Source organism: Chrysochloris asiatica, unplaced genomic scaffold (genome assembly GCF_000296735.1).
Source record: "Chrysochloris asiatica unplaced genomic scaffold, ChrAsi1.0 scaffold00122, whole genome shotgun sequence".
NCBI classification, from domain to species: domain Eukaryota; kingdom Metazoa; phylum Chordata; class Mammalia; order Afrosoricida; family Chrysochloridae; genus Chrysochloris; species Chrysochloris asiatica.
In genome coordinates, this window is record NW_006408640.1 from 2,065,665 (window position 1) to 2,081,290 (window position 15,626).

Sequence of the window (15,626 nt, forward strand, 5' to 3'; positions counted from 1 at the left end):
AAGGATCAGTGGAGCCTCAGTCAACCTAAGACAGAGCCATTGCCTTTTGCTGCAATGAGTTTCAATGACGGGTAAGGCTGGGGATTTGCATTGACCACCTGAGACAGGCAACGTCAAATAAAAAAATAAATAAATAGATGATAGATAGATAGATAGATAGATAGATAAATAGATAGATAGATAGATAGATAGATAAGAGATGTTGGGGACCAAAAGGCTTACAGGCCTCACTAAGCTTTAAGGCTGGGTCTAACCAGACAGTGTCTGCTTATCAACACAGCAGGAAAGGTAGCTTTCCCAAGGTCTCCTGATTTACAGAGTTTTCCCAAGGTCACCTGATTCACAGTAAAGGACAGACTTGTAACTATGCAAAACAGCAATGACTTGCAGAACCACCCTATATATACTCTGAGGTTGGAAATAAACTTTGTCACTAGCAATCAGCTGTGTCCCTTGCCTGTTTGTTAATCCTCGCCTCTCCTTCGGGAAACCTGCGCAGTGGTCTGAGCAGGCCTTGGACCCCGATAAGATACAATTTATTTAAAAATCTAACCAGGTAGGCAAAACCAACATATCTGCGTGAAGACAGGATATAATCAAGTCCTAAATTTGGCTGGTATGGCACTATAGGATAAACACTGAACAGTAAGCTCAATTTGAACTCTGAGGACAGCAGTATAAATTCACCAGATGCTCACTGAAAACCTTATACAGGGTTGCTGTGACTTGGAACCAACTTGAAGGCACTTAACAAGAGCAAATTTATCTGGGTAGATTGAAACTGCTACAAAAATACAGAAAAAGCACCTACAAAATAAACAATATCAGCCATGAGACATGCACTCTTTAGAACAATCTATACAGACCAAAGCCATATTGTCCTACAGCAAAGTATAGGAGCAGGGAAACTGGATGGAGGGAAATGGGGGTACAGGGTGGAAATGGCGAGAGTGCTGCTGCATTGTGAGACAGTAACCAATGTCATGAAAAACATGGTATGTATTATTGAATGGAGATGAAATTTGCTGTGTAAACTTTTAACTAAGATAATAAAATGTTCAAAAAGACATAATCTTTCATATTAAAAAGAGAAGGAAATACAGAGGCAATGGAATTAGTGAAGATTTGAGATGGTGAAATAGAAAATAATAAGTCACTGACAATTTCTAATCATGAGCAAATATTTCAGACAGATTTATCTCACACATGAGCTGAGTTATTGGAAAGCAAACTTAGATGTTGTAAGAATTGAGATGCAAATGAGAACAGTGTGGGAATTAAATTGGAAAAACAGCAGATGAAAGAAAGAGTATTTTAAAAAATAAATAAATATGTGAGGTGTGAAAGGAAATTATACAAAATGATTCTCAGGTTTAAAACGGACTTGGTAAGGAAAAGGATTACTGGTCTAAAGAAAAATAAGAAATTTATGAAGAAGCATGGTAAGTTTCTGTTCAATACATTCATAGAATCAACTGTTGGGACTTAAATCTTATGGAAATATCCAGCAGATAGTTTGGACAACATTAATGCTGATTGAATATAGAAAGGATTGGAGATTGAGTTCTGAAGAAGTATGAGTTGAAATTAAAAGAATGGCTTCACTTTCAAAGGCAAAAGCAATAAAGAGAGGTAAAGGATGAAGCTGTACTGTCTTTATGGAAGGGCGGGTGAGATATTGCCCATATTTGGGGATACAGACTAATGGAAAAAACACAGGTAATAAAGGAAAAAGAACCAGAGATTTTTAAGATGGCTATATGAAAAACCAAGAAAATCCAGTTTCACAAAAAACAATTTTTCATCAAAGAAACTCACAGCAACAGAGAGGCTGTGTCATTTGATTGGCTGTACAAAATGCACAGCTAGAACCAGAAAGTAAGGTGCAAAGAAGGGATGGGGGTACCAGAAGAGACAGACAGAGCTAAGCAAAGGAAAGCAAGGAACAGGCCTGGAGCTTACAGTCACAGATATGTGGAGGGTTTGGGGCAAAGGTATAGTTCAGCAAACGATGAGTACCAGGATTAAAGACACAGGGCACCCAGACAGAGACATCAAGATTAGCAAGTCCTGGTGTGGTGCTGTGGGTTAACGCACTGAACTGCAAGGTCAGTTTGAACTGCAAGGTTGGCAGTTCAAGTTCTCCGGCTGCTCCTCAGAAGCCCTATAAAGAATCACTGTGAGTCAGAACTGACTCGATGGCACTTAACAACAACAACCAGACAGTGAAGACATGGTTTGTTGTTGTTGTTAAGTGCTGTTGAGTCCGTTCTGATTCATAGCAATACTGTCTAGGGTTTCCAAGGAGGTAGCTGGTGGATTTGAACCGCTGACCTTGTGGTTCAAACCAACATTGCAACCAAGTGCTTATCTTACAGGGCCACACCCAGACTCCAAGGATATGGTACTCACAAGCAAATAGCCCAGGCTGGCCTTCTTGCCCTGACAAAGAGGTTTAAAGAGCATGGTGGGCAATGAGGGAAGCATACATGGAACATTCCAACACACATGGAACATTCTTGCTCACAAGCTTTTAAGACCCCAAACATTGCTCACTAAATTAGGATATAAAACATCATTTGTCAACTAGATTATGCCAATTGATCGAGATGTCCCACAAGACTATGAGCCAACTCCTTCAAATCCAAAATCTAATCCTGCAATGTGTTTGCTTATGTGTAAGAGTCATCAGCGAGGGTGCTCCCTATGTGCTCCATTATACAATATATGAATACAGGAATCACTTAGCATTCATCCAAGCAATGTCAAACCACATCTACATCCATAGTCTGACAAGGTTATAATATGGCTCAGAAATCCCAATCAAAGAATAGGACATAGTAGGTAGACTTTACCAAGTACAGAGATCCCACCTGTCTCTCACTAGCTCACAGAAGTCCTGTGTCTACCCTTCAGGCACTGTATGTGGTTTCTCCCATGGCGTTGGCCACTGGGATGCAACAATAGCAGGATGAGAAGCAGGAAAGATGATCAGAAGAGGTGGCAAGTGTGAATGGCAGAGTTAAAAACCCTTTGGGGAGCCAGGGAAGGCAGACAGGAAGAAAAGGAAGGGAGCCAATAGTGATAGACCAGGAGGTGGCCAGCTGGACAGCAAGTGTATACTAAGGTAGGAGGGTTGGCATGGCTCTCAAAGACCAGACAGCGACCACAAAAGACCAATAGTAGTGGAGCCAAAGTTTTAATGCAGTCCTGTGGTGTGATGCTGTAGGATAAACACTGGACTTCTAACCACATTAAGAATAATTTCCTATTACTATTATGTGATCAGAGAGATTTGTGCACACTTTAATTTACCATACATAATTTTAGATAACAATTTTATATTTTAGATTCCTAACGCACTTGCTCTCAGAGCTAAATCTTTATTTAGCAAGACTTGTCCTTCATACATTTTGTTGTCATTATTAAGTGCTGTCAAGCTGGAACCAACTCATAGACACTCTGCATAGGGCTTCCTTCTGAGGAGTGGCTGGTGAGATTGAGCTACCAACCTCGTGGTTCAAACTGACTTTGCAGGCCAGAGCATTAACCCACAGTGCCACACCTGGACTCCTCATACCTTTTAGTAAGGCTAAACAATATACTATATTATCAATAGCTTAGGAAACAATGCCTTAACCATTTAAAACACAGGATTTCAATTGCCCATTATACCCATTATTGTGGCACTGATTCCTACTCAGAGTGACCTTACAGGACGGAGAAGAACTGCTTCACAGGGTTTCCAAGACTGTAATCCCTTTCCATGGAAGGACTGATGAGTTTGAACTGCTGACTCCAGGTTTAACAGCCTAATGGGTAACCACAATATCACTAGGGTTCCTTCAAGGAGCTTTGTTTATTTTAATGGTTGCCAAAGCAGCAAATGTACATTATAAAGAATAATCAATTTTAACATCAAGTAATAAAACAGTTGCTTTAACTCAGTGACTCTAGAATTTCTTAGTTTATTTTACATTTAGTATTTTTTCTCCATACACTGAAGCAATCAACTGCCTTTAAAAGAATATACCTTCAACATTGGTTATTGTATAAGTGAAAATAACCAGGAAAACAGATTTAATATATTTACTATGGAGCAGGAAAAAAAAAATTTTAATTGTACATTTTTCCTAAGGAAGAAAATAATCAAAGAAGTGTGAGACAAGAAAAAGGCAGTTATTATACCTAACACTTTTTTTGTTGTTGTCATTGTTGGGCACCTTCAAATCAATTTCAACTAACGGTGACCTCATATGACAGAGTAGAGCTGTCTCATAGTTTTCTCCTGAGCAGCAACTGGGTACCTTCAAACTGCTGACTTTACACAGTTAAAATTGTAAATGTTTCAGAACAGTAGACAGTCAACAGCATTGTCTTCCATTTTCAGAAAGTTACAGAAATCATTCTTTGAAGAAAGAATGTTACCAGACAGTGTTTACAAAAGCCAAGATCTACACTTGCATGTCTTTTATTATACTGACACACATGGCATATATATTTTATACATACAGTAAGAATTTTTATTTATTTGTGATAAAAGACTAAGAAAGTACTTTTCCAATAAGAAAATATTGTGTTATTACATTTAGATATATTTCTTTGAAAGGAGCAGTGATGGCTAAAGTTGTGTGCCAATTTGGTTGGACCATGATTCTTCAGTTAGGCAGTTATGATGTAGTCATCCCCCATGATGAGATATGATATAATACAATCACCATCATCATGAGAACTGCTCTGAGCAGCCGATCAGCTGAAAGGGGTTTTACTTGGGGGCATGGCCTACACAGAACATACACGAACAATCTGGCACAGCTTTTTTTCCACTCTGGATCCTATATCCGACTTTCATCATCTGATCTCTGGTTCTTCGAATTTGAGCCAGCAGCCTGCCATCTTACCTGCTGATCTCAGATTTATCAGGCTATTGGCTCATGAACTAGCAGGTTGTTATCTGATCTTCAGATCTTAGGTTTGTCCACTCCTGTATCTAAATGAATCAGGAGAAGCTTCCAGCCTGATGTCTGAACCTTGAACTTGGTACTGACCAGCCTCTGCAACTCTGTGAGCCATTTCCTTGAGATAAATCTTTGTTATATGCATACATATATAAGCTTCACTGATTCTGCTTCTTTAGAGAACTCATTCTATAACAAAGCTATGGTAGCACAGTGGTTAAGTGACCAACTGCTAACAGAAAAGTCAGTGGTTCATACCCATTAACCACAGATGTGTCTGTCTGCTCCTGTAATGATCACAGCCTTAGAAACCCATGGGGCAGTTCTACTCTGACCTGCAAGGTCACAATCAGAATTAGCTTAAAGGCAATGGGGTTAGTTTTCCTATCTTGCTTTGATTATGGCGTTTTCTTACTTTAAAGAAATTCCTGACCAAAATTAATCTGAGAATAATTTTTCTTTCACACCAACTTGTAAATCTGTTCTTTTCTATTAGAAAGCAACCTTGCTGGATCTGGATTTCAGAAGATACGGCTGAGTGGAGGATCAGTGATCATCTTGTGACTAGTCTCAGCTTGATCTAAGTAAAAAATAAGGGTAAGGGTTCAAATATCATTTTAAGATTAGTCAATGGCTGATCTTCTATATTTCTCCCTCCTCTTCACATTATAAGCTTCATTTTCTCTAGCTTCATGCAGCCATTTGCTTCTTCTGGAATCAAAGTGGTCTCCCTATATTCATAAAGAATAATTGATCAGAATAAACTTTATGTTCAAATTCATTCATTGAGCATTGATTGTTTTGAACAATCCTTATACTTTAACTTTATATTATTATCCAAAGGTATGAAGGTAAGTCAAAAAGTTGTGCTTCAAAGGTTCCAGTTCATACATGCACAGGCTAATTCCAGACAAAACATGTTTAAGCAATCAATGGATGGCTGTAGATACATTCTTTCAGCTATACACTTGTGTAAGTCTCATTAAAAAAGGCCTTAAAAAATAGTTCAATAAAAAAACAGTAGCTTCAGAGAGGATCTGCAAGTCAGTTCAACTCAATGCAGAGAGGTCAGTTCAGAAGGTTGTGAGGAGTTTTCTGGGATTTCAAAGGGGTAATTCTTGTTAGATTTTCTTGAAGAATGCAGGACAATCATGCAGGAAGAAGTTTTAAGAAAACTGAAAACTGCATTGGTGAAAATGAGTACAGGATAGTTTTTCTGAGGAATTTTTTTTTTTTTTTCTTCCCATCATGACAATGCATCTTGGAAGGCAGCAAGGACTTTCCCATAAGAATTTCAATGGAAAATCCTACCCTATCTATCCTAAAGCTCTGATCTTGTCATTTCAAACTTCTTTCTGTTCCCAAAACTCACAGTAAATTTAGAAACAACACTATTTGAGTCCCTTGAGGATGCCAAAACTGCCATTTTGATATGGTTTAATTTGGAGAGCACAGAAGCCTTCAAGGGAGGATTATTATTTTTATTGTTGTTAAGTGCCATCAAGTCAGTTCCTACTCATAGTGACCCTTTATAGGGTATCCAAGGAGTGCCTGGTAAGTCTGAACCACAGACTTTGTAGTTCAAACTGACCTCACAGTCAATTACTTTTCCTACAGTGCCACAGATGGAAACACTACCTTCAGAAGTTATAGACCTAGATGGAACATATGCCAAGAAAAAAAATAGCTATACATTTTGACATTTTGCCTAATAAAGATTTCTATGATATTATAGCAAAACTTTTTGCCTTACACTTGTAAGTTGACATTCTTTCAATAAATTTGTCAGTATAGCATTGAATCTACTGGACATTTATTTCTCACACCTCAAAATATAGAAACATTGTGTCCACTGCTATTATGTCAATTCTGATTCATAGCCACCTCATACAGAGAAAAGAACTGCTCTCTAGAATTCTGAGGCTGTAACTCTTTATGGAAGCCTACACTGGTATGAACCACTAACCTTGTGTTTAGCAGCCCAGTGCTTAGTCCATTATGCCACCAAGGATAAAGAAGTATTTGTTGTTGTTGTTATGTGCTGTGGAGTCAATTCCAACTCATAGCGACCCTGTACAGGGTTTCCTAGACTGTAAATCTTTACGGGAGCAGAAAGCCTCATCTTTCTCCCATGGAATGGCTGGTAGTTTCAAACTGTTGACCTTGAGGTTAGCAGGCCGATTCGTAAGTGTAGTGGTTATGAATCGGGCTGCTAATTTCAAGGTCGACAGTTCGAAACTACCAGCCGTTCCGTGGGAGAAAGATAAGGCTTTCTGCTCCCTTAAAGATTTACAGCCTTGGGAACCCTCTGTAGGGTCACTATGAGTTGGAACAGACTCCACGGCACATAACAACAACAACAACGTCAAAGTCATAGAACTTCTTCACAGTCTGTTTGATCTGGTGCTTGTTGGCCTTGACAATCTTAAAAGAATGTAATTTTAGAATAATTCTCCCCAAAATAAGACTTTAACAAGTTAATAGATTATAAGGATTTAGAGAGTCAAAGTGTATTTTTAAAACAATCATAACCACCAATCAATTTACTAACAAATTTTTTAACCAATTCAAGGAGAAAAAAAACAGGTGAAGCATCTTATTGATAAAAAAAAAAAAAAAATTTTTTTTAACATTTTTAGATTTGTTTTCTACTTTTTCCAACAATCTGAGATATTATCTGTAAAATCTAAGTTGGACCAGGTGATCACTAGGACTTTACCTTGTTTTTTTTTTTTGTTGTTGTTGTTGTTTTGCCTTATAAGTATAAAAATTCATTGTTTTTTAATTGGTAAAATGGTTGGATTCTATTTTCTACTTTAACATATATGCATAATCAAATTTTAGTAGCAGGCTTAAAGTTCAATTGAATTTTCTAAACTCATTAATTTTAGAGTTTACATAAAATAATTTTAATGAAAGAATAACGGCACTATTAAGTTTTCTCCTTAAAAGCATCTTTTAATATATTAACTGCTATTTTACCATTGTATTTATATAAAGTTATTGTCTTAAAATCTTTATGCTGAAGCTCACCCTTGTTCATGCTACAGATTGTACTTTGATCTCATCTGAGAGAACAGCACCTAGGATTGTGTCTCCTTATTTCAAATGATGAAAATAATGAGCTATTCTACGACTGCATAATTTTTCAAACAATCTGAAAATTCATATTGAAAGTTAGATCTTTTTCCTTATGAATATGAAAAGCCTTGTATTTAAATCCACAGTCCCCAGTCAAACCATAATAAGACCCTTTTACCTTGATGAGGGATAAGAAGTTAGGCTTGTCACTGCCTTCCCTCAGGTACTTCCTTATCTTCTTAGGAGACAATGTATGCAGATCAGGAGATGGAAAGTTCCCATTGGGTTGATTCATAGGGTCTGTGACAAGGTGCCCAGGGGTTTGGAAATCACCAACTATCTCTCATTGACACAGTTATTCTCATGTGATAAATCTAAATTTTAACTTTATCACTCTTAAAAACTTTTAAATAATTCAGAAATTTATAAACCCATCAGCTACTATACTTTTCTACTAGTACATCATTTGCAGAATGATGAAAATCATTCAGTGTTTTAGAAACAATTGATCACATTTAACCCAGAATCTGTAAAAAAAGCTATTATTCTTTAAGAATTCAAGTTATTTTCCCTAGTAAAAATAATGTTTTTTAAATTGTTGTTGTTGATAAGTGCTGGAAAGTCGATTTTGACTCATAGCAACCCTGTACAGCATTTTCGAGGAACAGTTGGTGGCTTTCAACAGATGACCTTGTGGTTCACAGTTCAGTGCTTAAATTGATTGGTGGTTATGATTTTTTGAAAATACAATTTGACTCTCCAAATTCTTATAATCTATTACCTTATTAAAGTCTTCTTTTTGGGGAGAATTATTCTAAAATTACATTGTTTTAATCAATCCTATAATGTAATTTATGTTCACAAAAATTAGAGAGCTGAGTATTTCTCATCTTGGATTTTATACAAAATTCTTAAATTAAAGTTTATCCAGCTTTTAAAATTTGTAATAATTCTAAATAGAATTCTTGTGATTTTCCAAAAGTGTTGCAATATTGAATAATTCTATGGGCAAAATGGAGTTCCAGTATGGTACTGTAAGGTAAGCACTAAGTTGCAAAAAGTCGGCATTTCAAATCCTATACAAGGTCACTAACTCGACAGCACTTAACCAAAAACAACAAAGGTCAATATATTGAATGATGCAGAAAGCATCAAAAGAAGATGAAAGCAGTACACGAATTAACTGTACCAAATAAAATTGGCTAATACTCAAGCATTTGAAAAGTTAGAATATGATAAACAAACAAACAACAACAAAAAATGGCATTAAAAGAAAATGTGCAAATTGCATGGAAGTCATCGGTGAAAAACAAGACTCCAGGAATTGACAAAATATAAATCAAAATGTTTCAACAGCTGCAGAACTGAAAACACTTACTCACCTATGCCAAGAAATTTGGAATACAGCTAATTGACCATCCAACCAAGAGACATCCATATTTGTACCCGTTTCACAAAATGGTAATCCAACAGATTGCAGAAATTATCAAACAATATCATTAATATCACATGCAAGTAAAATGTTGCTGAAGATAAAATGGCTGCAATGGTACATTAACAGAGAACTGCAAGAAATTCAAGCTAGATTCAGATGAAGACGGGGAACTAGGGATATCACTGCTGATGTCTGGTGGACCTTGTCTGGAAGCAGAGAATACCAAAAAGATGTCTACTTGTGCTTTTGACTGTGTGGATCATGACAAGTTATGGATAACATTTCAAAGATTCAGTATTCCAAAACATTTAATTGTGCTTATGAGGAACTTGTATATAGACCAAGAGGCAGTCATTCAGAGAACAAAAGATATTGAATGGCTTAAAATCAGGAAAGGTATGCACCACGGTTGTATTCTTTCACCATACATATTCAATCTGTATGCTGAGCAAATAAACTGAGAAACCAGATTATATAAAGAAAATGGTGGCATCAGGATTGAAGGAAGTCTCATTAACCTGTGAAATACAGATGTCACAACCTTGCTGAATGTGAAGAGGACATGGTGCACTTACTGATCAAGATGAAAGAGTATGCCCTTCATACTCAAACCTCAATATAAAGACAACAAAAATCCTTACAACTGAATCTATAAGCAATATTATGATAAATGAAGAAGTTGTCAAGGAGTTCATTTTAATTGGATACATAATCAATGCCTATGGAAGCAACAGTCAGGAAATCAAACAATGTATTGCATTTAGGCAAATCTGCTACAAAAGAGCTCTCTAAAATGTTAAAATGCAAAAATATCATTTGAAGACTAAAGTGTGCCTGACCCAAGACTTGGTATTTTCAATTACCTCAAATGCATGCAGAAGCTGAACAAAGAACAAGGAAAACAGAAGAATTGATCCCTTGGAAATACAATGCTGGCAAACAATATTAATATTAATATACCATGACTGCCAAAAGAACAAACAAATGTGTATTGGAAGAAGTCTGGTCAGAATGCACTCATGTACTTTGGACATGCCATCTGTGGGACAAGTCCCAGGAGGACCTCATGGTTGGTAAAGCAGAAGATCAGCAAAAAACAAAGGAATATCCTGAATTAGATGGATTGGCACAGTGGCTGCAAAAATGGGCTCAAACACAGAAATGATTATGAGGATGGCATATTGTTGTTGTTAATTGCTGTCAAGCTGGTTCCAACTCATAGCAACCGAGTTAATGTTTCTGATGAGCTGCTGGTGGCTTTGAACTGCCAACGTTGAAGTTAACAGTCTAGTGCTTATCCTACAGCACCACACCAGGACTCCTGTGAGCATGGCATAGGACTGTTGTATATGGGGTTACTATAAATTAGAACTGACTGAACAGCTCCTAACAATAACAACATACTAACAATTCATCATGTTTTGATTTTTATGTCACTGATCGTCTGAAATATCTCAAAGAAATTCTTGTTGTTGCTAAGTGCCATCAAGTTGGTTCCAACTCACAGTAACCCTGCATAGAGTTCTGAAGAGCAGGTGGTATGTTTAAACTACAGACTTGCAGTTCAAACTGACCTTACGATCCAGTGCTTATTCTACAGTACCACATCAGGACACCAAAGAAATGGTTAGGCTACTAGTAAAACAAGGTCACTTGATGGGTTTCATTTGGTTTGTGAGTGTCATAAACAGTCTCATACATTTACTCTGAAGACTCATAGAGATTTCAACTTTGGAAATTTGCTCCTCCATTTCTGTTAATATGTTTACTTAGTCTCTTTGGTTGAACTATTAAGCATAATAGTTCCACATATCAAAAAATTGTTAAATATTAACAAGTTCATATGGTTCAAAAAAAATATTTGGGCCTGACTAACTGGACTGTTACAGTCAAGAACAAATGTATTTTCCATTTTCAGAAAAAAGGAAGTACGTTGCAATCCCATCAATTTTCTGGCATTCAAATGCCTCCCACATACTCATCTCTAAGTAAGCAATTTAAGACAACTATGGAAAAAGGGATGATCACAAAGGCAAAAAAAAGTGTATGTGTGTGTACTTTATATAAGCAGCAGGGACTTTTTAATAACAGAATTAATTTCCTGCCTGCCACAGTTTCCTTCTTTTAAGAACTTAGAAAAAATAGATATTTTGTAGGCTTTTACTGCAAGCTTTAGACTGTATTATTCTTGGCAGCATCTTCTTTGGACTAATGTATGTATTAGCATGAGGAGAAATCAATTTAGCTAACTGTAATGAAACCATATTTCTTCTGTCTTCAACACACAATGTTACTCAACATTCTCTCTTGTTTAACAACTTAATACAGTTGGGAACTGATTTAAAACTATAGTTCTCATCTTGATAGATTTACTTAGTTTGCCTGCTTTCTTCTGTGAACACCCTCTTTCCAAACATACAGAAAGCCATAGTGATTCTTTTAAATTTTTTCTGTTGCTAGAAAAGTAGACACAATTTTTATGGCATGAATTCAACCTCTGAATATGTCTAGGTTTTATTCTTCTGATATTATACTAATGAAAACCAGACGTTAACCACAATGTAAAATCCTTGATCCCCAAACAACATCTAAAATAGCAAGGAACTGGACTAATGCCTCAAAATTAACCTCTTCCTCCAGATCTCTTTGCTCAGGCTTTGCCTTACTCAGCACCTTTGACCTTACATTTAATCTGTTCTTCATTACTTTTAATGGTAGTCACATACAAAGTCCTGGAAATGAAGTGGGGTGAAAAAGGAATCCTTGCCATTAACACACTAAAGATACATTTAGAAATTAAAAAAAAAGAAAAAAAGGATGCATTTAGAGTTTGCCTGTGGTGCTGTGGGTTAATGCACTGGACTGAAAAGTTGGTTTGAACTGCAAGGTCAGCAATTCAAGTTCATTAGCCACTCCTCGGAAACCCTACACAGGGTCTGTATGGTTGGAACTGACATGACGGCACTTAGCAACACAACAAAAAGTCATATCCTATCTCCAAGCTGTCACACCTTCTCTCTCACTATCCTTTCTTTTAGTAGACACCACATCTTCCTGCCTTTGAAAACTGTGATTGTTGCTGTTAGTTGTTATCAAATAGGCTGATTCATGGGGATTCCATGCACCAGAGTGAATCTTTGACTGCTCCTATACCATCTTCATGAACACTACTATGCTCAAGTCTGTTGTTGCCACTGTGTTTTTTTTAAGTGCCTTCTAACTGAGAGGACATCTTTCAACACAATATTAGATAATATTCTCTCAGGACTCATAAGATTTTCAATGATTTATTTCATGAGTAGATCACCAGTCCTTTCTTCCTAGTCTGTCTTAGCCTAGAAGCTCTCCACCATGGGTACTCTTGCTGGTGTTTAAAATATTGCTGGCATAATTGCCAGTATGCAATATACAAGGCATCCAAATATAACAAACTGAGATAGAATTGGTGGCTATAAAGTGAAGATAGTACAAAAATTGCTGACAGGCTATTTTATTCAGATAATTTGTCCAGTAACTGTGTTGAGTTCATTAAAAGTGTTTTCATCAGCTAACTGAAAGATTTTTTTTTTTACTTTGGGTCAAGTGAAGAAGTTTGTGATGTTCTATTACTTCTAAATTTCCTAGCACAGATGACATTTTATATTCCTGACACAGTTATGGAAGTAGTAAATGATCCATACTGTTTCAGAACTTTCCCCATCATCCTCCCAAATGAGGTTGCTGTCATATCAAAATATACCTCCAAAGAGAAGTAAAGCAGTCTTCTTCACATTATGAGGCCTAACTGGATGGTTTCAATCAAAATAATCTGAAGGTTGAGTTATGCACATAAATGTCTTTGCTAGGTCACTTGACATACTTTAATCAGGGGACAGGGACATTGCAAAGTCCTGCCACTTTCAAAATCTTCAAGCACCAGCGTGCTTTCTTCAACCCACCTCCAATTCTAATCAGACTTCCTATTGTGCTCTCCCACACACCATGGCCTAGGCCACTTTGGAACATGGACTAATTTTTTTATTATTACTGAATTTTCAAAGTCTTTTTCAAATTCTGAACATAATAAGAATTCATTAAATATATACAGAAAATATTAAATAATTCCCAACTCACAGCCCTGTGTATCCTCTGCTCTGTTGTGCATCCCAAATTCCTAAAAACTGTTCAAACTGTCTTGAATGTTTGCCTCTTCCCTGCAAACGCCCTCATAACCTCCATCAAAAGCAGTTTTTAAGAATAAAGAAGTATATATGTCTACTAATATGGCGTCCTTGGATGGCACAAATGGTTAACTGTGCAGCCAAAGGTTGGCAGTTTAAATCCACCAAAGGCTCCTTCAGAAAAAAGGCCTGACAAGCTGCTTCTTAAAAATCAGCCAGCAAATCTCTACAAGATGCAGTGCTACCCACACATGTGGTGTCATCTGGAGTCATAACAGACATATGGCAACAAGAGACGTTTAGCAATAAGGGACTGGTCCAATCAAGATTGTCCCTATATTGGAATTCTGTGAAATCGTCTAGAGAATGATTGTTGCACACATGAAAGAAAGATGGTCACAATACAAGAAGGAGAAAATAAAACAAAACAAAGAAAACCCTAGGTTGAAACTGCATATAGCCTGACAAGTCTCTAAGATGACTGCTGTTGTTAAGTGCAGTAGAGTCTGTTCCAACTCATGATGACACTGTAAAGGATTTCTGACCAGTGACTGGAAGGGTTGAATTGCTGACCTATGGTTAGCAGCCCAGTGCCTATCCTACAGCAGCACATTAGGACTCCAGTATCTTAGGTAGGTATTAATATATATATATTTTTTTTCACAATTAAAAATTTATTATAGATAAAAGGAGAAAGAAAGCTTCCACATCATTTTGACTTCTGACTACCATTGTTCCAACTCCTAGCGACCCCATGCTGCCCAGTCCTGAGACTCTTTCACAAGTGTTGTATTGTTTGAGCCCATTGTTGCTGCCACTGTGGTAATCCATCTTGTTAGGGGTCTTCCTCTTTTTCATTGCCTCTCCACTTTAGCAAACATGATGTCATTCCCTAGGGATTGATCCTTCCATTAGGCTTTTTTTTTTTTTTTTAGTTTTATTGTGAATTATATGATAGTTTACATGGGGGAACGTCAGTTTTACATTTATTCCATCATATATCAGCTCACCACCATGGTTCCAATCCCCTCCGTACACCATCAAACACCCAAAGAGTATATCCCAGAAACCCACCCCCTACACTTCCGCTTTCTCCCCCCAGTTTTTGTCCCACAGTCCCTTTCCCTCTCTGGGTCCAAAGTCCCCAGTTGCTTCATGACTCCACATCATCATCACTGTCTCCATCTCAGGCATCTCTGTCTCTCTGGGCAGGGTCCCGCACTCGGCTCTTCTCTGTTGATGGTCCCAGAGGCCTCCACTCCTATCCTGGAGAATCAATCACTCCCTTCCTTGTTACAAAACTTCCACCTTTGCATTTTCCAACCCTCATAATCCATCCTGATAAGCATTATTCACTACAGTATCACGAGTTACCCATCTGTATCTCCTTTCATCCGCTAGGCCCAGACAGATTGAATAGTACCTACTGGAGATTCTGCCTTCCGCCATGATCTCTAGCACCAGGTTCTCTCTTGAAAGCTTGTAAGCCAGTCACTTCTTGCCTTTGTAGTCCCCGCCTCCCCATTTGAGTATCCAATGTCCAAGTTGCCTTTCTCCGTCCACTCTGTGTGTGGGGGTGTGTGTGAATGTTTCTTGCTGTGAGGATTTGTTCCCTCTTTTGAGTCGTTGCTCCATAGGTATAGGTCAAGTTCATCAGACTGTATCAGCTTACATTTTTTTTTTTCTTTTTCTTTCTTTTTCCCCTCTTGTTTGAGCTCCAATCATCCAGTCATCCGGTCCAGGTCATATGGGTATCATCTGCATGTGTGGACGCTCCTGTGCATATGTCCTCTCTTCCCGTCAGCTGGTAGCTCCACTCTCCTCTCGAGTAGTCCTCCGTGGCCACGCCACTGACTCTGGGCCCAAGAGACCCCAGGCCTCTTCACACTGCTTGCCAACCAGGTCTGCAACTGGGTCCACAGAAGTCCACTGAACATTGTAGGGCTTAGCTTGCCGCTTCATTGCTGCTTTTACGCCACTTCCCCCCCCCCC

General features: G+C 37.7%; 1 protein-coding gene and 1 pseudogene across 1 annotated transcript in view; one reads left to right on the plus strand and one right to left on the minus strand.

The window, feature by feature from the left end:
- Positions 1–15,626, minus strand: part of PIEZO2 (piezo-type mechanosensitive ion channel component 2) — an 861,527-nt gene that overhangs the window by 700,632 nt on the left and 145,269 nt on the right. The window lies entirely within an intron of this gene.
- The window catches only part of LOC102829344, a 98,547-nt pseudogene that overhangs the window by 1,358 nt on the left and 81,563 nt on the right, over positions 1–15,626 (plus strand).